General features: G+C 44.0%; 1 long non-coding RNA gene across 1 annotated transcript in view; it reads left to right on the top strand.

Annotated features, from left to right (window-relative positions):
• Nucleotides 1-798: 798 nt before the first annotated feature.
• The window catches only part of LOC148370525 (uncharacterized), a 49646-nt gene continuing 25306 nt past the window's right edge, over nucleotides 799-25138 (top strand). Inside the window, exon 1 of the long non-coding RNA XR_015849914.1 lies at nucleotides 799-995. This is a non-coding gene — a long non-coding RNA (uncharacterized LOC148370525). The remainder of the gene's footprint in view (nucleotides 996-25138) is intronic.

The raw sequence follows: 25138 nt of genomic DNA, 5'->3' as shown, positions 1-25138 counted from the left end.
CAGGCCCGTATATGATAAAGCTGGCTGTGGACCATGACAAACAGCCCGCCTTTTTGGGTACATCTTGGATTGGAATATTAGGTGAACTTTACAGGAACATTAAGGGGATAAACAACCTTTGTTGAAACACTAGTTGGATTTTACAGAACCTGGCAGAACAACTTTATACATCCAGTCAAATTGGCATCGGTGGCACGCCAATATCTTCTCATGGGTCACAAACAGTACCATGCAACCTGGCCCAACTATTCCACGCCTACCCGGGTATGTCTTCTTGTGGCGGGCTCACCGATTCATGAGCGATTGGGCTCTTTGTTTGTCTTGACAGTGCTCTCCTTAAGCACCTTATGCATCCATATTTGATTGTGCCACCGGCTGCGTAGGTAAAGACAGGAATTTGTAGTGACAAGGGGAGGGCGTCGGCACAGCAGAGGTACCTCGGCTAAGAGACAACCTCCGACTGTGGAGGCAGATGAGCCTTGTCAGCCGGCAGTTGGTGCAGTAATTATAAATGGCGACTGGAATTTCCCGGGGATTGCAGAAGAATGGCATAATGGAGTGAGCACTAACAATTTATGAGCTAAGTTCCAGTAAAACCCTACAGGAACATGACTGAATTCCTCCACGCAAGTGCTGCCTCCCCCTTGTCTACATAGCAACGCGGAGGTTGTTGCCCTGAATTAGCGTTTGAGCAGCAAATTAGTGTGCAATTACCAGTTTAGCAGATGCACCTGCTTGCCTTGTTGTGGTTCTTGCATATGAGTTACAAGTTAAACATCATTGCCTCGACTTTTAACTCCTTAACGTTCCAATGATTATAGGGAGCCGTTGGACTGTTGATAAAAAAGTTATGTCTTCCCAATGTTACAAGTGACTGAGGTACTTCATGCCGTACACGATTGGAAAGTTTAAACTCTTGGGATTCAAGATTCAAAAGCTACTCATCACAAAAACATCAATCTAAAACAAGATACCCAAAGTGGACCTGGGACCAGGTAAGGCTTTATGCTATTGTCCCAGCTGTTTTCCAGCTGAGGTGTCCGTGCTGCACTCTTTTGCATGCCTCTGGTTGCAAATACATAAATAAAGCATTAAATAATCACATAAATAAAAGGCCAGAATAAAAACATTCAACTTCTGTGTGTTTCTACTTAGATTACCCAATTTTAGTCGCACTTGCAGTGAATTTCAGTTTGAAAAAAAAAAAAAAAAAACTTCAGAGAGTTACCTTCATTCAATTGATTTTGGGTGTGTCTTGGATTGGAATTTTATGTGAATTTTACAGAAATGTTAAATCAAACGACACATTTGACCCTAAATGAACCATGCCTTGTCTAAATGTTGGTTATTCCCCACTTGCTCTTCTTCACATTTTGTTTAGAGAATGGTTGTATACACCGTCCTGTATTCAGTTTGCTAACCTGTTTGTCAGGTGGTGCAGTGCAATGTCATGTCCACTCTGTACATCCTCATCCTCGTACCTCATAAATGTTCATGACTCCACTGGAGGGGGTCATCTTTCTGGTGTTAGCTAAGGTAGATGGTGATAGCTAGCATCCTAGCATGCCACGGAGAGCAAGCTGTTAATCAGCCCTGAGTGTAATAGCGAGTTTGCCACTCCTTGAGTTACTACGTTAACATGCAGGGAAAAGTCCTGCATATGTCTGCTTTGTGAAGGGATCAAAATTAATCGATTTACATGCCCAGAGACAAACAAATTACCTTAAATAAATTATGTTTGGGGGCAGCACGGCGGCGCAGTGGTTAGCGCTTGTGCGGCACAGTTCATGTCATGGGAACCTGTCGTGGGTCCAAATCCAGCTCCAGACTTCCTGTGCGGAGTTTGTATGTTCTCCCCGTGCTTGCGTGGGTTTCCTCCGGGCACTCCGGTTTCCTCCCACGTTCCAAAAACATGCATTTCAGGTGAATTGGCCGGTCCAAATTGTCCCTAGGTGTGAATGAGCGAATGAGTTGTCTGTCCCCGTGTGTCCTGCGATTGGCTGGCAACCAGTTCAGGGTGTCCCCTGCCCACTGCCCGGAGATGGCTGGGATGGGCTCCAGCCCCCCCGCGACCCTAATGAGGATAAGCGGTACGGCTGATGAGATGAGATGAAATTATGTTTGAGAATTTTCCCATCACAAGTTTATAGATGATGTCATTATGCAAATAGGAGTTGTTTACGCATCTGACTTTTGAGATTAAACCAATGATGATTTTATTCCTGTCGCTCACCATATTCACAAATTCAGAATATGGCATTAGTCTCCTACAATTTGATTTGTGCCTGCATGTAAAAAAATACCGCAACATATCAAATTTGACCAAACCAACTGCACTACACAGTTGAGAGTTATGTGAGCAACTGTGTTAAAGCCTATACAATTCACACCGGTTTAAAACAGAGTTGGGCAGCCTGGTCCTCGAAGAAGGCTAGCAGGAGCTTGGAATCAACTGTATTCAAGCAGAAAAACCTCCCAAATTGTGTAGGACACATAACCTAGGGTCTGGGTGAGGTTCATGTTCAATCAGGTCTTCCACAAAAGGAGTTCTGATAAAAAAATTAAAAAAATCATACCACCATCAAATATCTTCTTTTTTTTTTTTTTTTTTTTCAAAATTCCCGTATACATTGCCTCTTAGTGGTAAAAAGGAGTAGTTGATTAAAAAAAAAAAACAGAACATTGATCTAAATATTTTGCAAAATCATTTAAACGAGCATTATTTTAAATACTCGAAGGTCAAAAAAAAATTGCATTTATTTTCCATTAAGTGAGCGAGACTTAGAGGGAGCTAACATGATAGTCCACCATCATGCTGCTACGGGTAGCTGGAAAAAAAAACTGATGAAAGGCTGGGCAAAACAAATAGAAGAAAATAGTCACTTTGATTATCTATAGTTTATATTCTTTCTTGTGCTTTGTAGCACTCATTTTTGGATGCACAGCAGAATACAGCATTATCTAGTCCTCAAATGATAACATTTCATATTAAAGATGGGGCCTCAAACAATCATCCTAAGTGCTGCAATTGGCTTTCGGACCGAGAGTCTGAGGGCCTGTTGTAAAAGATATGTACTATTATGTATTTGATGACAACAAAGATTATTTTATTCTTTTTTGCATAGAAATATGTCCAAATATCCACACTTTCGCTCCTTCTCATTTAATTCCCATCACATTTTTTATAGTGTTGATTTCTTGATACTGATTCTCGAGGTGCCGTCTTCATCGTTTACATTGGAATAGTTTCTTAGTTAGCAGAAAACGGATATAATTATTTTCACCCATCGTAATCTCGATCTGGATTTCCCCACAATCGGACACGTACTGAAGGCTGGCATTGACATTATGTTCAGGTACGCATCCTCAGGGGAAAAAAAACAGCCCTCACTGCCCTTTGCTTCAAAACACACAGACGTGAAGCTCAGCCTGGTCCTTGGAGGTTCCTCAAGCACGGATGTCCTGATTGCGAGTGACATGGGGGCTCTCGTCAGTCACTCCAATGCTGTCAAAGGGTCGGGCGCCGTGAGGTGCTGGCAGATGGCCTATTTATACTACCGTCACCTGATCTCTCTCCTTCATCCAGGTCCGCCATATTAAATTGACAGCAGCATATTGTAGGAGATGTAGGATTTGCCTTAGAGACTTAAATACAAACCCTTATATAAAATTTTCACCTTTAAAAAACAATTATTATTGTGTTAAACATGTTGCTAAAATTAGCAGCTTGTATGTCCTGGTCCTTGATTTTCATGCAGTTGTATTTGTTGTTTTCTATGTGCCAAAGTTTTTGGCCAAATTTGATCTAAAGAACACATAAGAATGTTGAAAACAAAATTGAATTTCCTCCCACCAAATAAAAACTTTCATATTTGACTTAAAACAATGCTCATATTCTACGTCTCCCTGACAGTGAGCACTGGATCCCTCTACTGTCTCTATACTGCCCCACACCAGTATTAATTGGACTGTTTATGAACCTATCCCGCGAATACAATTCTGAAGTTACCCGAGAACACCACCTTTGTAGGACTCGTCTCTGATGGGGATGATGCAGTATACAGAAAGGAGGCGGCAGTAGCTCAGGAGGTAGAGCGCTCGTCTTGGGATCAAGAGATCGCAGTTTGAATCCTCCTCCGTGTTTCATGTCGAAGTGTCCTCGGGTAAGACACTGAACCCCTGATGCCCCCAATAAGCAGGTTGGCGCCTTGCATGGCTGCACTGCCGCTGTTGTGTGAGTGTGTGAATGGGTAAATGTGAAGCATTGTAAAGCGCTTTGGGAAGTCTTTATTGACTTGAAAAGCGCTATATAAAAATGCAGATTATTTTTTGGGGGCGATGCGGACGATGTGGTTTTCCAAAAATATAAATCATACTCAACACCACAAAATCCAATGAAGTTATACTTGACTTCAGGAGGGCAAGCACAGATTCAGCCCCAAACATCACCTGCAATATGTAGCAAAATGTCTCACGTGAGCCATTCTAAAGCGTGATTTGCGAAAATAAAAACGAGGGACCTGTGTGGCCCACATTTTGTTAAACACCCCACATCTGGGTCACCCATTATCACCCCGCCCAATATAATCAGCCCCACATGTGTTCAAGCTCTTGGCACTCCTGTCTCATGCATGGAGGTGAGTGAGCTCATCACAACTCGAGTCTTGTGTGAAAGGGATCTCACGGTTTGGTTGAAGCATAAATATTTGAACTACAGCCCATTGTAATTATGGCAGGTTTCCAGAGGGCCCCCTGACGTTTGATCTGTCTCCCATCCCGAAGCAACTACCAGACATGTATCTCATTACAGAGCAAAGCTCCAGCAGCTCAACAAACTCACTTTTTGCAGGGTTGGTACACCTTTTCCATGGCCAAATTTAAGCACATGTTTTTTTTTATTTATTTATTTATTTATTTTTTCCCTTAGTGCAATCACAAGATTAAATCCAGTGCCGATCAATATAATGGGAGAATCAACCTCAGTTGCAAATCCCAGCTCTAGCTCCAACCTTATTTCAGAACCCAAAATCGTTTTATAACCCTAACTTGCAGCCCAAACCTTAACTCCTAATCCTTGCCCTACACCTAGCCGTAACTGTAACCCTAGCCAATAACCCACATTCAATGTTTAACCCCAGCTCTAAATCTATTTTGGGACTTTACATTCAGTTTACAACTTTAATATGGACCTCAAACCTTAGTTCCTCAACCTACACTTAACCCTAAGTGTAACCTTAGACCTAACCCTGCTTCAAACCGTAACCCGATTTCTGAACATATTTTGGAGCCTAACATTCAGTTTTGAACCTTATTTTAGAGCTCAAACTCTGTTTAATAACCGTTCAACCTACACCTAACCCTAGCTATAACCCAATCCTTAACCATGTATCAAACTGTAACCCTAACTCTAAACCTATTTTGGAACTGTACTTTCAGTTTGCAAACTTAATATGGAACCTAAACCTTAGTCCCTAACCCTACAACTAATGCTAGCTGTAAACCTTGGCCCTAACCCTGTTTCAAACCGTAACCCTAACTATAAACCAATTTTGGAACAATACATTATACCCTAGTATGGAGCTCAAACTCTAGTTCATAACCCTAAACCTACACCTAGCCCTCGCTGTAACTCTATCCCTAACCTTGATTCCAACTGTAACCCTAGCTCTTAACCCATTTTAGAACTGCACATTCAGTTTGCAACCCTAATATGAACCTCAAACTTGAGTCCTTAGCCTTACACCCATCCCTAGCTGTAAACTTTGCCCTGAACCTTGTTTCAAACTGTAACTCTAATTCTAAACGACCAGGGATCTCCAACCATTTTCAAGCGAGAGCATTTCTTTTACTAATTAGCGCAAAGGGCACCAGTGTGAAATGCATTTCTAAGATAACAACTTGAACGTTAGTTCCATGTTGTAACTATATTACTATATTATGACCAGGATTAATTTTTGGAAGAAAGGTTAAATAGATTCAGTCAAACACTGAAACAAATAATTTACTAGGAAATCACAATAATCCAGCATTGGTGAGCTATCTCTTAGAACCTACGGTGGTCTTTAGAGGGCATTTCATAACCCTAAATTCACTTTAATACCCGAATAAGGAGCTAAAAGCTTAATTTCTAACCCTCGCCACAATACTATTTTGGAACCATAAAATATGTTTAAAACCCTAATGCTACCCCAAAACCTAAACTAACAAATATGGCAACAGTTTCAAGCATTTCCAAGTGCTTCATATAAAAGTCAAGCCCTTTTCAAACATTACAATTCGTGGATTTCAAGCTGTCGTGCAAACCCTGTTTCTGTCCCGTAACAGCCCGCGCCGATATCATTCACGGCAGCAGAATCCACTCCCTCAAATGGGCTTGTTACCATCTTGTGAAGACTCCCGCTTCAATTAATAACGTATGCCTGTAAACTTCCAGCTGCTGGAGGTGAAAGTTTACCACCAGGATGCTAAAAAGTAACAAACTTCATTTGCTTGACAACGGCCTGAGGATCTGCTGCAGATGTTCCCCGTGTTTAAATCAACGACGGCTAAGTTGAGCCACGTTCGGGTCCCTTCTGTTCCTCACAGCGCAGTCAGCGAGCGGTGCGACATTAGCCACGCGGAAGGGAAAAGAAAACCACGGGAATCGAATAGCCGGCAGCTTTGCACGTTACTTGGAATGATAAAATCTCTGTTATTATTTCACCTCATTTTCATTTTATCCAAGGATGCGTCGGCTGCCCCGGTGCCTGTTGACCCGAGTGTGTCCTGCACCGCAACACCGAGTCCATACATCATCCACGTTGATTGCGCTGATTCCAGCCCACACACTTCACTCCCGGGGTTAAGCTCTTAAATGAGATTTTAGAGCCCCTGACCTGTGTCCGACTCTTTCCACCTTTTGCCTGGAACACAATACAGTAAGACCTCGGTTATCACGGTTAATGGGGACCAAAACCACCCGCGATAAGTGAAAATCCGCAAAGTAGCGGCGCACCTTCAAAAAAAAAAAAAAAAAAAAAAATATTTTTTTAGACCCGGTTAATGGGGAACAAAACCACCCGCAAAAAGTGAAAATCTGTGAAGTAGCGACAATCCTTAAAAAAAAAAAAAATTAAAAAAAAATATATATATATATATATATATATATATATATATATATATATCATTTCATCTCATTATCTGCACCGCTTATCCTTATTAGGGTCGCGGGGGGGCTGGAGCCCATCCCAGACATCTCGCATCGCGCCGTGAGACGCCGCGTCCGCCGAACTCGCTCCGTTGCGCGGCCCGGGAGTGACCTCCGCCAATTGTGTAACATTTAACACAATGCTTTATTGAGGGATCGGGCAAGTCAGAGCGAACCGGTTCTTTGCTGTGTAGGAGGAGTAAGAAGCCCTCATTAACAAAGCGTGGTCGGAGATCGGAAGCAAGTCAGGCAGCCGGGACGGGAGAACGGAGCGTGGTCGGAGATCGGAAGCAAGTCGGGTATCCGGAGACAATCGGGAAGCCAGTAACATACAAGCAGAATACTGGATAGAACGGGATGGGACAGACGGGAGCCAGAGTCAAAAATGCTTGCCTTGCATGTGCAGAGGTTCTCTCACAGACTGACAAGGAATGAATGATAGTGATGTGTTTGAATAGGAGGAGAACTAATTAGGGAACGAGTGGCAGCTGGGGCTAAACGAGTGAGGGCAAGTGAGGGCAATTGGCAAATCATGACACAGTGTGTAAAAAAGCCAGAAACAAAATTTGATTACAAATAATGTAGACCTGTGAATATTTTAATTTACATTTAATATTTTTTTGCATGGGTTCCCTGAAATATGAAACTGCAAATGAGTAGAAATGTGATGAATCAAGTTTTATTATGATCAATTATATGGCATTTAAAAAAAATAACATTTTGAGGAGGCGGTTGGGAGTCAAGCCAAAAGACCCAGTTTTCCAAATAGAGCTTTCTTCTTTAGTGTGACCAGTAGGGGGCATTGACATTTTAGATGACAACGCCATAATGGCAAGGCACCGGAGCAGGTGTGTTGTCATTATTTTTACGCACATAGATTTTTTTTCTTCATTTATTGCATGGTCTCTAAAGTCAGACTGGGAAGAAACATGGAAATGGCTACTGTTTACAAGCATTTTCTCAACTTTGAAAACTCAACATTAAAATTCAAACATATTCAAGGATTTAAGTACCCGTACAAACCCTGTTTAATATGGCCTAGAAATGTCTAAATTAAAGTGCTGCAGGGTAACCAATGTCAAAATTGGAGCCTGTTGGTTGAATTTATGTTTTTATTAGTGTGTTTGCTTTGGTTAAGAATCTAGAAAACTTAGAGGTGAAAGCTTAGCCTATATGTTATTTTGTGTGTGCTCGTGCAACTCTTTAACGTGTGTTTGTGGGGTTTTCACTTTTCTTTCTTCCTAACATCTTTCAAGTTCTGCATGTACTGTATGTCATTACTTGAGTCTCCAGCTCCCTGGAGTGGTTAGCTTCACTAGCACTGGAGGGGGGGCTTGTAGGGGGAGTAGGGCTCTCGCGTTGTGTGTGTGTGTACGTGTTTCTTTTTGTGAGAGATCTTTGATGATTATGCTCGATCAGTGTCAAACGTGAGCTACTGTGGCGGACGCTTTTGAAAATAAACGCGTCGCGGACTTTGAAAGGGAGTCGTTAAAGTGTTTGACTCAGATAGGGGAACACCTCACCTTGTTTATCTACAAGGTGCAAGCAGGGCTATCCGTGCTGATGCTTCAAAGACTAGAAGATAATGAAAGTATCAGGAGAGAGGGGGAGAAATTCCACATGAGGCGCTTTGGAGACCAAAGAACAAATCACATTTTGTTTGCACAGGGTTATGATGTGCGATAAAAGATACAAAACCTCGTCTGCACCAGGGGAATACAAGGTAATGAGACAAGGAGGCCAATTCCTGGGTAAGACAACATTAAGGCCCCACGTTAGCTCACTTGGGCATAAAGCAAAACACGAATTTATAGGTTTATGTCATGAGAGAAAATGCAATAAAACAAGTGTGTAAGCGCAAATACCATTGCAGTTCATCCCAACCACATTGCCACCTTTGGGCAGCGGGTGGGGCACTCCCTGATCAAAGTCAACCAAAGGGAACAATGTACAACACTGAAGACAACCTGGATAATCAGAATTGTTTTTTTTTTTCATTAAATTTCACAAATAGGAAAAACATCATTCTTGGCGGGTGAGTGTGAAAAGCCTTTACAAGTTGCGAGATTTCAGTGGAAAGTATGATAATTGAATGTTAAAATATTAGCACGTTTTGAAGTATATAGAAATATTTTCTGATTTTATTTCATGAATCATTTTCAAATCAATTCCTGTGATAGAAGGCTTTGAGAGCACTGAACAATCTCAATCAGATTCATAAGTATTGATAGAGAGGTTTACACCGCTGCAGTATTTATTCCCTTCTAGTGAGAAGGTTGTATCGGGTAAAGTTGTTTCTGGAGACTCATTTGGCAAATAACACTCATACACAGTCACTGGATTTGAACTCAGAGTGCTTAAACAAAGACGGGAACCTGTAGGGACTGCACATAGCGCTGGCACTTAAATAAAAGAAGTGGGAAGACAAGGACAGTAAGTTGGCTGTTTCACAGGCCTGGTTGATGGTAACTAAATGGGGACAAAGAAGTCAGGCATATTAGCCAGTCATAATGTTTGATCGGCCTTTATTAGCACCGCGTGTATTGTCCCCGTTCATCAAAGCACTCGCAGGTAATGCGCTCATAATCGACGTGTAAGTCTCCATCTGCTCATTCCACAGCGAGAATGGGGGGTTGTGGCGCTGCCCTTGTTTCAAATCTATTTTCCCAGGTGCGGATGTGAGGCTGCGAATGTGAGGCGTAACGGTGTCGGGATTATTGAAAGCAATCCTCCATTCGTCCGCGCAGGTGCCATGGTCAAAGCGGGCCGGAGGTGTATCCAGTTCAGGAAATTCTCTTTGCGTGTACAGTAATCCCTCGGTTATCGCAGTTAATGGGGACCAAAACCACCTGCGAAAAGTGAAAATCCGCAAAGTAGCGACACCCCTTCAAAATCCTTAAAAAATATATATTTATATATATTTTTAAATTTTTATTTTTTAATTATTATTATTTTTTAGACCTGCGAAGCTCTGAACCCGCGAACATGGAACCACGAAGTAGCGATGCCCCTTCAAAAATGCTTAAAAAATATATATATTTATATATATATATATTATTATTTTTTAATTATTTTATTTTATTATTATTATTTTTTTAGACCTGCGAAGCTCTGAACCCACGAACGTGGAACTGCGAAGTAGCGAGGTCCCACTGTTAATACACACCTTGTCATGTCCTGCATGGTCGCCATGACACCCAGCTGGTCCCGCCCGTTGACACCGTCTGACACAGATTGACTTAATTGCGTGTGCGATTCTTAAGGGCTCGTCTTGGGACTGCCCGTGGCCATACCATTGTTTTGTTTGACTCGAGGAAAAACCTGTTCATGCCCGTTTGTTCTGAGTTACTGCCTTTTTTTCTTGAAGACCTGTTTGTGCCCGTTTGTTCTAAATGATTGCCTGTAAGCCTGTTTTGGTTTTGTCTTTGGTCCCTGCGCGTTGGACAACTTTTATTTTCTAAATGAAAGTGACTGATTGTCTACGCAAAAATGAGTTCACCCTTCCTGCCTCTCGGTCCGTTCCCTGACAGAATGGTATGGCCAACTCACGTGAACTCAGTGAACGATCCCAACCCAATTTCGGGAATACCGGGGAACGCCGTTTGCCTATCGACTAGTGAGGTAACCGCCCTTCAGCTGCTGATCGAGCGAGGTCAACGCATAGGAGGCCAGATGGAGCAATTCGCTCAGCGGGTTGAGCGTCTGTCGCGTTATCTGTATGAACTGTCCGAGGCGCCTGTCGGCCTTAACGCCGCGCCTGTCGGCCGACCTTCAGTTCCTGCTTACCTGTCTGACTCTCCTACTTGCCTGTCCGAATCCCCTGCATGCCTCTCTGACCCCCCTGCTTGCCTCTCTGACCCCGCTGCTCGCCTGTCCAACCCCCCTGCTCGCCTGTCCGACTCCCTTGCTCACCTGTCGGACTCCCTTGCTCGCCAGTCTGACTCCCCTGCCCGCCTGTCCGACTCCCCTGCCCACCTGTCCAACTCTCCTGCCCGCCTGTCCGACTCCCCTGCCTGCCTGTGCTACTCCCCTGCCCGCCATCCCGACTCCCCTGATCGCCATCCCGACTCCGCCGATCGCCAGTCCGACTCATCCGACGACGACCGCACCTGCCCTTCCCTCTCCCCGTTCCTGCGTTTTCGGAGGAGGGAGCGGGGTTGCCCTCATCGGGAGCGTCAACCCATTCTGGGGTGCGAGGTATTTATTTTATTTTGGGACATCAGGAGCTGTCCCTTGAAGGGGGGGGGGGTTCTGTCATGTCCTGCATGGTCGCCATGACACCCAGCTGGTCCCGCTCCTTGACACTGGCTGACACAGAATGACTTAATTGCGTGTGCGATTCTTAAGGGCTCGTTTTGGGACTGCCCGTGGCCATACCATTGTTTTGTTTCATGCCCGTTCGTTCTGAGTTACTGCCTTTTTTTCTTGTAGACCTGTTCGTGCCCGTTTGTTCTGAGTAATTGCCTGTAAGCCTGTTTTTTTTTTTTTGTCTTTGGTCCCTGCGTGTTGGACAACTTTTATTTTCTAAATAAAAGTGACTGATTGTCCACGCAAAAACGAGTTCACCCTTCCCTGACACACCTTTTATTGATAACGTTGATAACGAAATTATGTCAGGCCCGGCTTCTAATTGCCGTTCTGTTCTGCGATGCTTCACTTCCTGCCGGTTAGGATCGGGCTGATGACTGAGCCAACTTCGATGATCTGCAAACTTCAGAAATAAGGTGGGGTATGCCCTCTCCTCAGAGTGGTCAGGGTTTTTACACCTTTTTCATGGCCATATTCAAGCACTTTCAGCCAATGTTTTCATTTTTCCGTACCATTGAAAGAAAAAATACCAGCGCCGATCAAATATCTCATCTCATCTCATTAGCTGCACCGCTTATCCTCAGTAGGGTCATGGGGGTGCTGGAGCCCATCCCAGCAATCATCGGGCAGTGGGCAGGGGACACTCTGAACTGGTTGCCAGCCAATCGCAGGGCACACAGGGACAGACAACTCGCTCGCCCATTCACACCTAGGGACAATTTGGACCGGCCAATCCACCTGAAATGCATGTCTTTGGAATGTGGGAGGAAACCGGAGTGCCCGGAGGAAACCCACGCAAGCACGGGGAGAACATACAAACTCCGCACAGGAAGTCCGGTAGCTGGATTTGAACCCAAACAGGAAGTTCCCAAGACCTTAGAACTGTGCCGCACACGCGCTAACAACTGCGCTACCGTGCTGCCCCCGATCAAATATATACAGTGGAACCTCGGTTCTCAACCATAATCCGTTCCAGAACCCTGTTCGAAAACCGATTTGTTCAATCACCGAAATCGTTTTTCCCATTAAAAGTAATGTAAAATCGTTTTAATCCGTTCCAACACCCTGAATGTTTACCATGAACGTAAACATGAAGCTAACCCAGGCTAATCGTACGTCCGCGTAATCTTCTGTACGAAAGATTCCGCTAACATGAACGTGTAAAAATAAAAAAAATGATTATGAATAGGATTTCTTACCTTTGTGGTGGACGGTGGGGAGAGAAAAATCATAAGTTTTTCAAGCTCTTCCAAAACTTGCGGTAGTTGCTTGCTTGCATCACTCGATTTCACAGCCTCCTTATTCTTTACTATCGTGCTGATAGTAGATTTAGCCATGCTGTATTCACTAGCAAGATCGGATATTCGTACACCTCTTTCATATTTAGCTATTATGACTTTCTTAAAGGCAATAGTACGAACAACTTGTTTTTTTTTTTACCTGTCCTGCTTGCACCGACCTTCTTCAGAGGCATAATTAGGGGCTAAAACACCCGTAGGCCGCTCAGCATCGCACCCTAGCGTACCGGCGTTCGAACTCCAATTTTTTTGACCGAACAGCGAAGCAAGAATTTCTCAATTTTTGGCCGAACACCGATTTGTCCGAACTGAGAGGCGTTCGAAAACCAAGGTTCTTTTTTATTTTTTATTTTTATTTTTTTTTATTTTTTTTATTTTTTTTTTTTTATTGTACTTCTATGCCTAAAATAAAGTCACTATCTTGCTGCTACAACATACTTTGTGTTTTTTTGAGTTCTTTCTGTCGACTAGCTAGGATCTTTATGTGTCAATGGGCTGCTATAAACTCACATGTATTCTGACATTTTGCTTTAACAATGCACATGCAGGTTGGCTACATCACACATGTATAGAGACACGCAAAGTGTTCTTTAGGCGTCATTTGTTTTAGTAAATGGGTAATGTTACTAGTTATTTTTTTTTGCGCCGTAACAAGGACGTTACCGTTACTAATGGTCAAAAGTGAGGCACTACTACTTTGAATAAATTGAAGAAACTATCAGCCTTAGCAAAGCAAAGAGAGGAAGAGGGATGGAAAAACAGGGAGGATGGAAATGGAGGAAGTGAGTGGAGGGAGTGATAGAGGTAGAGAGAGGGATTGGATCGTCACTTTGTTTTGTTTGATTGTTAACCTTTGTTCTGAACAAAATATTTGAAGCGCTGTTGCCTATTTCATCGTGACCAGCTTGTAAGAGTGTGAATTATTTATACTGCGCTGCAGTGTTAAACACTTTATATCGTTGAACTGTTTACTTCTATTGAGTTAAAATACTTAAAGAAAAATTGCATAGGTCTAATCGAGGAGTTGTCTGACTAGAGATTCTGCGGAAAAGGACTTCTACTGGCACCCTCTCCTCTTTTTTAATTGTAATATTTACTATGAAGGAATATTCAAGGAATATTGACTTCTTGATTGGGCAAAGGAACCCACCCAGAAAAGGTGAAAATCCACAAAGTGTCAAGAATGGAGACAGTACCCACTTGCGTTACGTTTCTCACAAGTTTTATGGGAAGAGAGAGAAAGAGTGATTGCTGGATGCGGGAAGCAGGTCGCTCTGAACGCGGAAGTGGATCTTCCGTGGCGAGCGATGGTGGTGTCGGGAATGGAAAAACGGGTCAGTAGCCAGGACAGGGGAGCAAAAACGTGGTCGCGGTCGTAAGCGAGTCGTAAGCCAGGAAAGGAGAGTACACGTGGTCGGGGACAGGAGAGTAGATGTGGTCGTGATCAAAAATGGGTTGAAGCCGGGGGACAGACAGGAGCAAAAAATAGGTGGGAGTGAGGGTTCAAAAAAGCTTGCCTAGTCTTAACTGAGGTTCTCAGACGGACTGACAAAAGGAGACAGATAGGAGTGGGTTTAAATAGGGGCACGGAGCAAATCAGAGTCCGAGGCAGTTGGCGCCAAAGGAGCGGTCGCAGGTGGTTCACATCGGTAATCATGACAAAATGCCCCCAAGGGACGAACTTAACTTGGGATGACGTCATTACCGACTGAAAGTATACGGCTGTAACAAATTAACCATTATAGATATACAAAATTGTAGAGCTACTTCTTCCATTGTAAGAAAACAGTTTAGAGAGGGGCTGGTTAACAGCATGTTAGCATCGGGTTTATCCAAATTTAGTCAAGTAAATTTTGAGCTAAATATTGGTTTCATAACAAAGCGCAAGTTATTTTGTAAAATTGTCACAAAATACTGCAACCATCGATACCAACATATTTATCTTCAGTGCAGAAGGCGCTGCGAGAAGAAAAAGAGTATGCGTGTCCTGTATATATCTCCGCCCATTCCTACCGCCAAGCCAATCAAATTCCTCTGGCTGCTTTTTAGTGTTTGGATGTTAAAGTTTGTTTTGTGGCTTAACATACTAAAGTGTCTCAACAATGAACAAATATTATTTAATGAGCTTCCATATAAAGGAATATTTACTGATATACAGTCAAACGGGGACTGTTGGTGTGACCCGTTGACTGTAAACTTTGGTTAAGACTGTGCCCTGAATATACTGGAATGAATCCTTTAAGCAGTAAGTATTGTATCCGCTTCGCACGTGCAAGAATCGGCTCTGCATTTAATAATGCATTTATTATTATATTTGATAATTGCACACGTTATATTTGATCTCCGAGCCATATGTACTCATAAGATAAGCCATATATGGCTTGCGAGCCATATATACTCGACCCCTTATGTATGATTTTAAAAATATATATGACTAGAGGTTATGTTTTCTTCTTTCATTCCCGCATGGACTACATTATTTCTATGGCCGGCCAGTTTTTTTTTTTTTTTTCTTATTTTAAGCTTTTTGGTGGAAGTCTTCCTTTAAAGCGGCATGCGAAATGTTTCTAGCGACTTGAGGGTCCATTTCGACAGTGCCGTCACGAATAAGAGCGATGAAGATTAATGAGGCTGTTCCAGAAGAAGGGATGCAAAGCCATTCCATGACATTACCTCCACCCACTTCCCAGATGAGCTTGTATGTATGTTAGGGATCATGAGCAGACACTTTCCCTTTACTCATCCACACCGGTAAAAGGTTAATATTATTCCTGTGTACTTTTCCAACAAATTTAAACTCCCTTATCATTTTGTCTTTATCAGTTTATGATTTTCTAGTGCAGTGTTACACTTTTTTTTTTTTTGAACAAAGGAACACTTTCTTCATTAAATAAAAAATGTTGAGGCACATTGCACTTGTAAAACAATTCGAAAAATCTTAAAGTTAACGGGTGGGATGCGTAGTTTGTGTTGTCCTTGTTAAGTTAGAAATTAAAAAAATATTTATATTTTAAATATGTGTTAAAAATGCCCAAATAAGCTTAAAGAGTGTTTATGTTTTTTTTTTCTCTGTGCCTTAATAATACGTTTACCCCTGTGTTCTTCCCACGGATCACATTCAGCTTGAGGAAAAAAGGCGGTGTGGGGGGTTGCAATGAGAGTGTGGAGAATGATTCGACGCGCGTGCTGGTAGTTTTATTTTATTCCAGGATTGGTGAAAGTAAGAAAAGGATTGTTCAAATACAGTCCAAATGTCAACCCGAACAAAAATAAAAAAGGAGCAGTTTGATTTGAATGTTTCTAAGATTTTCACTTAACTTGCACATTCAACAAAATGAGCTGCAATGAGAATTACAGCCACATCATGGTTTTACCGACACCATCTTTCAGTTGAATATTTCTGATGTTTTCATTTCCAAATCACAGCATAATTTATTTTCCTTATTTTGACTCTATTTTTACTTTATCTAGTTTTATTGTAAAATAATAATACTAAAGTGACAAAAGGATCAACCATTTTTGAATAACATTTTTAATGGTAAATGGTCTGCATTTATACAGCGCTTTTCAAGTCAATGAAGACCTCCCAAAGCGCTTTACAATGTGCTTCACACTTACCCATTCACACACACATTCACACACCAATTGCAGCCATGCAAGGCGCTGACCTGCTTATTGGGGGCATCTTGTAGAAGAAAAAATACCTTTCGATACAATGAGCAAATGTATCTGTTATCAATGAATTTTGTATACCATCTTCAAAACCAAAATTTTAAATTCTAAAAATATATATTTAACCCTATAATGATAGATGGCGGGCTGTTGGCACATTGATAAAACAAATTTGTGTCTTCACGATGTCACCAGTCACTGAAATAGGTCATGACACATTAAAGAGATTTCAAAATGTCCTCATCACAGAACCTACACAATCTGAAACGACTGAAACAGGATAACAGAAAAGCATAAAAATGGGATAGCTCACCCAAAATCGCTTGGAACTTCTTTTCATGACACGGATTCCTGATAATATAGTCTAATAAATCCAACAGTGTAAAATGTTTACTCCTAAACACACACTATTGCAGACGGAAAACAACAAAACAACAAATCCGCCTAACCTTATTCCTGCTTTGTTTTGACGATCTCATTCCTGCTTTGTTTTGACAATCAAACAAAAAAAATGTCATGACCGATTCAGCTTCAAAAATCATTGTGAGGGATTTAAATGTCGATTGATACGTTAGTTACTCAATGACGTTTTCGACGTAAATGTGTACAAATTATGTTGTGCATTCAAATCAGAGCCAAAGGAAAATGTGCGCAAAGCCAATTGTGATTCATTTGTATGCAGCATTATTGCATGCAAGTGTGCACAATAGTGGATTCACTTCTAGAATGAGAAGTCAAACATTTACATCTTTTTCACAGTGAATAGAGATTTGCCAAAGTAAAATTTACAAATGCTGTTAACCGGTCGTCTCCAAATAGCCACTTTTGAAAACACCTGCCCGTACCATAAGAAAAATGTGTTGAAAAAATGGGTTAGTTTTTCAGATTATGATCAAATTTGACAAGGTACTAGGTAAGGTTCAAGCTATTGTCTTACCTGTTTTCAGGCTAAAATAACCATGCTACACTTATCTGCAGGCAAATGATTGCAAAAATAAATAAATAATAAAGATAAAAATAAAATAGGGCAATAATACAAACTCTCTATATCTGAGTGTTCCAACTCAGATTACCCAATGTTAGTAGCACATGCAGTTTTATTTCAGTAAACCACAGAGTGTAACCTTTCAAAAGAGACCAACATTGTCCATTTTCTTCTAACAGCACATATTTGACTTTGAGTACATTTTGGGATTCTAGGCATATTTTACATGAACAGTAAAATAGGTTAAAGTGTGCCAAGATAAAATTAATGTTTCTGAGGTCTCCTCAAAATAAATCGTATTGAGGGGAAAATGTTTTAACGGCAATAATTGTATTTTACTTTTGGAAACCACTTACAATGTTTTAATCTGTTCTAACGGAAGACGAAACATAAAAAGATAATAGAACCTTCTAATTTTATGCCAACTGAATTTGGGTAAAGGGATTGAATTTTTGTTTATTTGAACCATCAATAAATTAAAAAAAACCCTCATGACAGCATATACATCACAAACTCATATAAAAGATTGACAAGAAAAGCCAGTGTGCATTAAAGGTCGACTGATTATCGGGCAGGCCGGTTATCCGCAGTTATTTGGGAACTTGACAGATATTGGTAGACATATTTTTTCAATTCAACGACAGATTATTAAGTCTCAGATGCAGCCTAGACTCACTCTCTCTTGCTACTGCTCCTCCCTTTCCCTGCTCTTCCCTCCTCGCTTGTGACAATCACCCGGATCGGGAACACCTGTGTTCAGGATTTGGCGCCAACAGCCAGGACAGCAGATTGGCGCACCCTGTACATTTAAATCCCCAGCTTCCAGTAACACTTTGTTCGATTGTACTATGCGATCTGTTGCCATCTGCTCAGAAAGCCCGTACCTCCGACTCTTTGCCTGCCTCCTGTTTTTCTACCTGATCTCCGTTGCCGACCCGTTTCCCAATTTGCCTACGACCTGCCCTGCCCGCCTGACTCCTGATCTCTCTTCCGAACACAACGACGCCCTTCTTCTCCAGCCCCGGCCAACAACACTACGATTACGCCTGTACGCGACCATTCCAAGCCTTCACCCGCCTGTCAAGTTCCGTCAATCCGCCACCCAACGGATCGAAGAATCCCACCTTGTCATTTCCTTCCTTTCAATAAAACCAAGAAACGAGCGCAAGTGATCTCAGTCTTCCTTTCGTCCTGTCTGACAGAACAATCGAACCACATCATGAGATCAGCGCACGTTTCTCCGAAGGAAGAACCAGGCAAACTCGGAACCCCCTTCCGCTCTACGACGGCTACAATGGACCGAGAGAGCCGTACAAGAATCCGCAAGTGACGTCGTCACACTACTACGACAAGTCCAACAGCAACAAGGTCTTTTGCAACAGCAACATCACCTCTTGCTACAAAACCAACACCAAGTAGCGAGTCTGTCAGAGCAACTGTCAAAATTACTGACGTCACCATTTCCGCATTCTGTCAACCCGTCTCCGAGCCCACGAACACCCTTGCCGATTATCCCATTGCCTACCTCGCATGTCTCCGAAGCAGCAGAACCGCGTGTGGGCGCACTCGAAAAAATTTGCGGCGACCCAACCCAAGTTCGTGCCTTCCTCGTAAACTGTCGACTCATTTTTGATCTCCAACCCCGAAATTTTCGATCCGAATGAACCAAGGTAGCGTTCGTCATTAACCACATGACTGGAAGAGCCGCTGAGTTTGAACGGGGATCGGTGGCATGTTCCTCGTTTGCACTATTCTCCCAGGAGATCTTGAAAGTATTTGATACTGGGTCCGTCTCGTCTGACGCATCACGCTCCCTGCTCAACATTCGCCAAGAAAAACGTTCGGTCGCCGATTACTCCATTGACTTCAGAACACTTGCTAGCCAGAGTAATTGGAATGAGGAAGCGTTAGTGGACGCTTATCTCCACAGTTTGGCCGATTACTTGAAGGACGAATTGGTGTCCCATACTCCGCCTTCTACCCTCGACGAAGCCATTGCACTGACGGTGCGAATTGACCGTCGGGTCCAAGCATGGCGACAGAAGGGGGAAAGAACAATACGACTCCAGACGAATTCGCCCAAAGAGCCAAGTGGGTTCCAAACGCCCCGATCCCCGATGACAGTTACTCACGAAGCCATGGAGATTAATCGGGCAGCGCTATAGGCCGAAGAGCACCGGCGGCGGGTTTATGAGGGACTTTGTCTTTATTGCGGCGGCAAGGGGCATCGAATCTCAACGTGTCCGTTAAAAGGGGGGGCTCGTCGGACAACGGAGACGTCCGATTGAGTTCTGCCCTTATCCCGTCCTCCAAAACCTCTCGACCTTCCCTCGAGGTGCATCTCTTGATTGCTGGTTCCCCACAGAGACTTTCCGCGCTAGTGGATTCCGGGGCCGAAGCTAACATTTTGGACCTCTCCCTCGCCCACAAACTCAAGATCCCATTGAATTCCCTCGCTACTCCTATCACTGCCCGAGCACTAGATGGCCGTCTTCTGGGCACAGTTACCCATGTTACCGAACCAATGGAGATGAGACTTTCTGGCAATCATAGAGAGCAAATTCGGTTCCACCTGCTCCCATCCCCCGACCAGCCACTCGTTTTGGGCCATCCATGGCTGGTACGGCACAACCCTCACTTTGATTGGCGTTCGGGGACCATAATGCAATGGGGCCATCAAACCTGTCTACGTTCTGCATATCACCCCGACCGACCGGTGGCTTCCAAGTCTCCTCCTGACGTGTCCAAGGTCCCTGCCTGCCATCACCACCTACGGGAAGTTTTTAGCAAAGCCAAGGCCACTTCCGTTCCTCCACATCGCCCCTATGACTGTGCTATCGACCTTCTGCCTGGCTCTACTCCCCCGCGGGGTCGTCTCTATTCCCTTTCTGCACCCGAAAGACAGTCCATGGAGGAATACATCTCGGAGGCCTTGGCAGCCGGAATAATTCGGCCATCCTCTTCCCCGGCTGGAGCTCGTTTTTTCTTTGTTGGCAAGAAAGATGGTTCCTTACGACCGTGCATTGACTACAAGGGCCTTAATGACATAACAGTTAAGAATCGCCACCCTTTACCACTGCTCGCCTCCGCCTTTGAACTGCTGCAAGGGGCCGTGGTGTTCACTAACTGGACCTCAGAAACGCTTATCATCTGGTCCGTATCCGGGAGGGAGATGAATGGAAAACGGCCTTTAACACTCCCACGGGGCAATACGAATATTTAGTCATGCCTTTTGGTCTAACGAACGCCCGTGCTGCGTGATGTGCTCAACAAGTTTGTGTTTGTCTACTTGGATGACATTCTGATTTTCTCTAAATCCCTGGAGGAACACACGCAGCACGTCCAACTTGTCCTTCGACGACTCCTGGAGAACTCCCTCTTCGTTAAGGCTGAGAAGTGTGAGTTCCACGGCCAAACCGTGTCATTCCTGGGGTATATCATCGCGGAGAGGATATTACAAATGGATCCTGCAAAGGTGTCGGCAGTCACCTCCTGGCCTGTCCCCACGGATCGCAAGAAGCTCCAGCAGTTCTTGGGTTTCGCCATTTTTTACCGACGATTTATTCGGAACTATAGCACGGTAGCGGGTCCCCTGACGGCTCTCACTAGTGCCAAGGAAACATTCAGATGGTCTCCTGCGGCCGACAAAGCATTCACCACCCTCAAGGCTCGATTTTCGACGGCTCCCATCCTCCAAGTACCTGACCCGGGGCGTCAGCTAGTCATTGAAGTGGATGCCTCGGACATAGGAGTTGGGGCTGTTCTCTCTCAAAGGTCGACCGAGGACCAAAAGATGCACCCCTGTGCATTCTTTTCACGTCGCTTATCCCCTGCCGAACACAATTATGACGTGGGGGATCGTGAGCTGCTAGCAATAAAATTAGCCTTTAAGGAATGGCGCCACTGGCTTGAAGGGGTGCCAGCTCCGTTTCTAGTTTGGACTGACCACAATGATCTTGAATACATCCGTTCTGCTAAACGTTTGAACCCGAGACAATCCCGCTGGTCACTCTTCTTCACCCGTTTCAACTTCACCCTTTCCTACCGCCCCGGGTCCCGCAATGTCAAGCCAGATGCCCTCTCTTGCCAGTTTCTAAAGGAGGACAATCATTCCCAGGGTCCGACAGCCATCCTTCCTGAGTCTCGGTTACTGGCCACTCTCACCTGGGACATCGAGGACCGTGTCAAAGAGGCCCTCCAAGACCAAGCAGGCCCCAGTACTTGTCCAGAGGGGCGGCTATTCGTCCCGGAAGCCCTAAGGTCAGAGGTCCTTCAATGGGGGCACGACTCTGCCCTCTCCTGTCACCCGGGCCCGACGTTTCTGGTGGCCCTCATTGGCAAAGGACGTTCAGGAGTACGTCGGGGCTTGCCAAACCTGTGCCCGGCAGAAGACTTCGTATCGACCCCCTGCCGGTTTGCTTCAGCCAGTCCCCAGCTGTCCTTGGTCCCACATATCCCTGGACTTCGTTACTGGGCTGCCTGACTCGGAAGGGATTACAACCATTTTGACGATTGTGGATCGGTTCAGCAAAATGGTCCACTTCGTGGCCTTGCCCAAACTTCCGTCCGCCAAAGAGACGGCGCTGGTGGTCCAGCTGCATGTCTTCCGCCTCCATGGAATTCCAAAAGACATTGTTTCAGACCGAGGTCCCCAATTTGCCTCGAGATTTTGGACAGTCTGAACGCCTCAATCAGGAACTGGAGATGGCTCTCCGCTGCCTGGTTTCCCGTGAGCCTCTTTCCTGGGCGCAACAGCTGGTATGGGTGGAATACGCCCACAACTCCCTTGTCTGCTCCTCCACTGGCATGTCTCCCTTCCAGTGCGTCTATGGCTACCAGCCACCCTTGTTCCCCAACCAAGAGGAAGAGGTTTCCTGTCTGTTGGCTCTTGCAAATGCCCGTCGCTGTCGTCGCCTTGGGCTCAGGCACGGGCGGCTCTTCTTCGGGCCGTCCAAAGTTATTCAAAGGGGGCTAACCGAAGAAGAATTCCGGCCCCAACGCACCAGGTGGGCCAGCAAGTATGGTTGTCCACCAAGGACCTTCCACTCCGGGTGGAGTCCAAGAAGTTGGCTCCCTGATTCCTGGGACCGTTTCTGGTGGACAAAATTATTAGTCCATCCTTTCGTCCTGTCTGACATCGCTACCTATCCCATGTCTTCTAACTGGATGGCAGGGCTACAGGAACAGGGACATTAAAGTTAGAGCGGCAGCTCTGCTAAGTGGTTTTTTTTTTTCAATAATGATATAGCTTGAAAAATGTAGTTAACTCGTTTTAGAGAAACGTGTTCAGGTCGAGACTAATATATTACAACCCCTACAATAAGTATGGAATAGCCAGTCTTGGGCAAGCCCTCACTCAGACATTTTATTCTGTATAAAAAACTTCACTAGCATAAAACAATCATAAGGTTATTCCAAAGTCCAATATGTTCGCATTCAGAAACAATAAGACTAATTAAAGAAAATAACATTGCAATCAGTAAATGTTTTTTTTATAGAGCAAGTGCAGGGAAATAAATACGGAATCACTCAATTTTGAGGAAAAAACATATGGAATCAGTGCATTTTGAAGTGAACATAATTCAAACCCACTGAATTTACTTTCCTTAATTCGGCACAAGGCTTAATTCTGCTCGTTATTTAGCAGTTAAAAACAGTGCAGTTATCACACCTTCCAGGAGTCCTGGACTAAGCGGATTGGCAAACATCATAGCTCTAACAGGAGAGCTTGCTCTTGAGACCAAATACAGGATCATCAAATCTATTAAATAATGTAACTCTACTCATATGGTTGCCAGAGATGTGGGCTATTCACAGTCAGCTGTATAGAAGATTTGGACCTGGTACAAACAGCATGGGAAGGTTGTTAAAGTCAAGGCATACTTGGTAGTCCATGGAAGACATGTAGGTGTCAAGCCAAACAACTAAATGTGATATGTCTTGAAATTCAGAAAATGCACAACAAGACAAATGAAGAGGACATAGGAGAAAGTTGGAGTCAATGTATGTGACATAATGTGCAAAGTCGCCTAAAATAAATGGGTTTTCCATATAGGAAAGTTTGTTGAAGAAAATGCAGGTTCGATAATCGTTTAAGTCTTCTCTTACGTGATTCAAACAAGTACACGGAGGCCTTTTCATGAGGGGGAGCTCTTTATTGCGTCATCCCAAAGAACTCAGAGACTTTTAGACATAACAACGCTTTTATAGCTTCAATTTGAGTACAACCCAAGAGGCGGCCGAGATCTCACGTAACAACAAGGAAGATGCTGTCGTACCCTTATTAGGACATGTTGTTCGCCTCAGTTTGCTCAGAGAGTCCTTGCAGGTCCCATGCCCCTTTAAGGGGCCGGTCACACAGACATTTGCGGCTGAATCACGGCCAGAAATTTTTGCCTTTGAGGCGGACGCTATAGGACGCATTGAGATCGCCATTCAGACGAGTTACGGCAGTGCATAACACGAGGTCGGAAACTAGCGCGCGGGTGGCAGCGCGGAAAAAAATTGCGCTGTTCAATTCTTGAGAGCGCGTGAACACAGCCTTTCACGAGGTTATCGAGGCTGGACCGCGGCCGTAAACTTCTGGTCGTGAAGCAGATGTCGTTGGGCGCTGTTGGACGATTTGAGACCGCCATATAGACGAGATAGAGCAGTGCTTTACTCGCGGTCGGAAATTTTCACGCGGTTGACCGCATTCAAAACTTTTGAGCTGCTCAAAAGTTTGGGCACGTGTTAAACCGCGTGCCGCACACGTGGTCAACACGAGGTAATGACGCGGAAATGACGCGGAACGACGTGCTCTGGCCGCGGCCAGGGCGTAGTTACACAGGACGGGAAATTTCAGCGGGTAATCGTGGGCGGAGCATGGTAATAGCATGTTCTGCGCCTGTATCGCGGTGTTATTACGTGAAATTAGCGTGTTACGCGTGTGACAGTCAAACGCCTTTCTCTGCGTATATACAGCGCGATTTGCCGAGCACACCATTGTGCTCGTGACGTTAAGGGGGTGAACATGGATCACCGTCAGCGTAGTTTTTCTTCATTTCGAATAAATCTTTCGGTGCATTATCGATGGTCGTAGCAAGGCTTTGATGCTAGGTCCTTAGCTTGGCCTGTTAGCCGAGAGTAAGGATCCTGGCTCCTAAGCTTTGTAACGTGTTATGAACTAATCGATAATGAATAGATAGAAAAATAGATAAAACAATTACCCTCAATAAACCCCTCCCCGTCAGCGTAGTGATCTCGTCTTAACCCATATTTATTTCTTGACATTTATTTTCAAGATAATAAAATAGATATGATGCCATAGCTTGAAATCTTGATAATCACGGGACTGTGTCTAGAGCGTTTATGAATTCTACAGCCCGAGAAATACATCCCTGCCGAGATTTGCATTTCCTCGCTTCTCCAACCATTTTTACCTCGTTTTATCTCACTTATAGGGAATGTAATGGCGAACATATGACCAAATCCACTTCGTCTTGCATTCGTTGGGAATGTAATACAACATAATCCATTCCGTCTTTGTTTTGTTGTGAACGTAATCGAATGGTAAATCCTTCCCCCCTCGCGTGAACGTGCATTCTGCTGCGCTTCCATCAGAAGCGATCGTATTCTATATTAAACGCTTATTAAAACAATAAAGCGAGCTAATTATAACAATTGGGAGATCCTAGTCTATATAACGCG

The sequence above is a fragment of the Urocampus carinirostris genome, chromosome 3 (genome assembly GCF_059441175.1).
Source record: "Urocampus carinirostris isolate Australia breed hairy pipefish chromosome 3, RoL_Ucar_1.0, whole genome shotgun sequence".
NCBI lineage: Eukaryota > Metazoa > Chordata > Actinopteri > Syngnathiformes > Syngnathidae > Urocampus > Urocampus carinirostris.
Note: the sequence above shows the minus strand (reverse complement) of the source record. Positions and strands in the feature narration are given on the sequence as shown.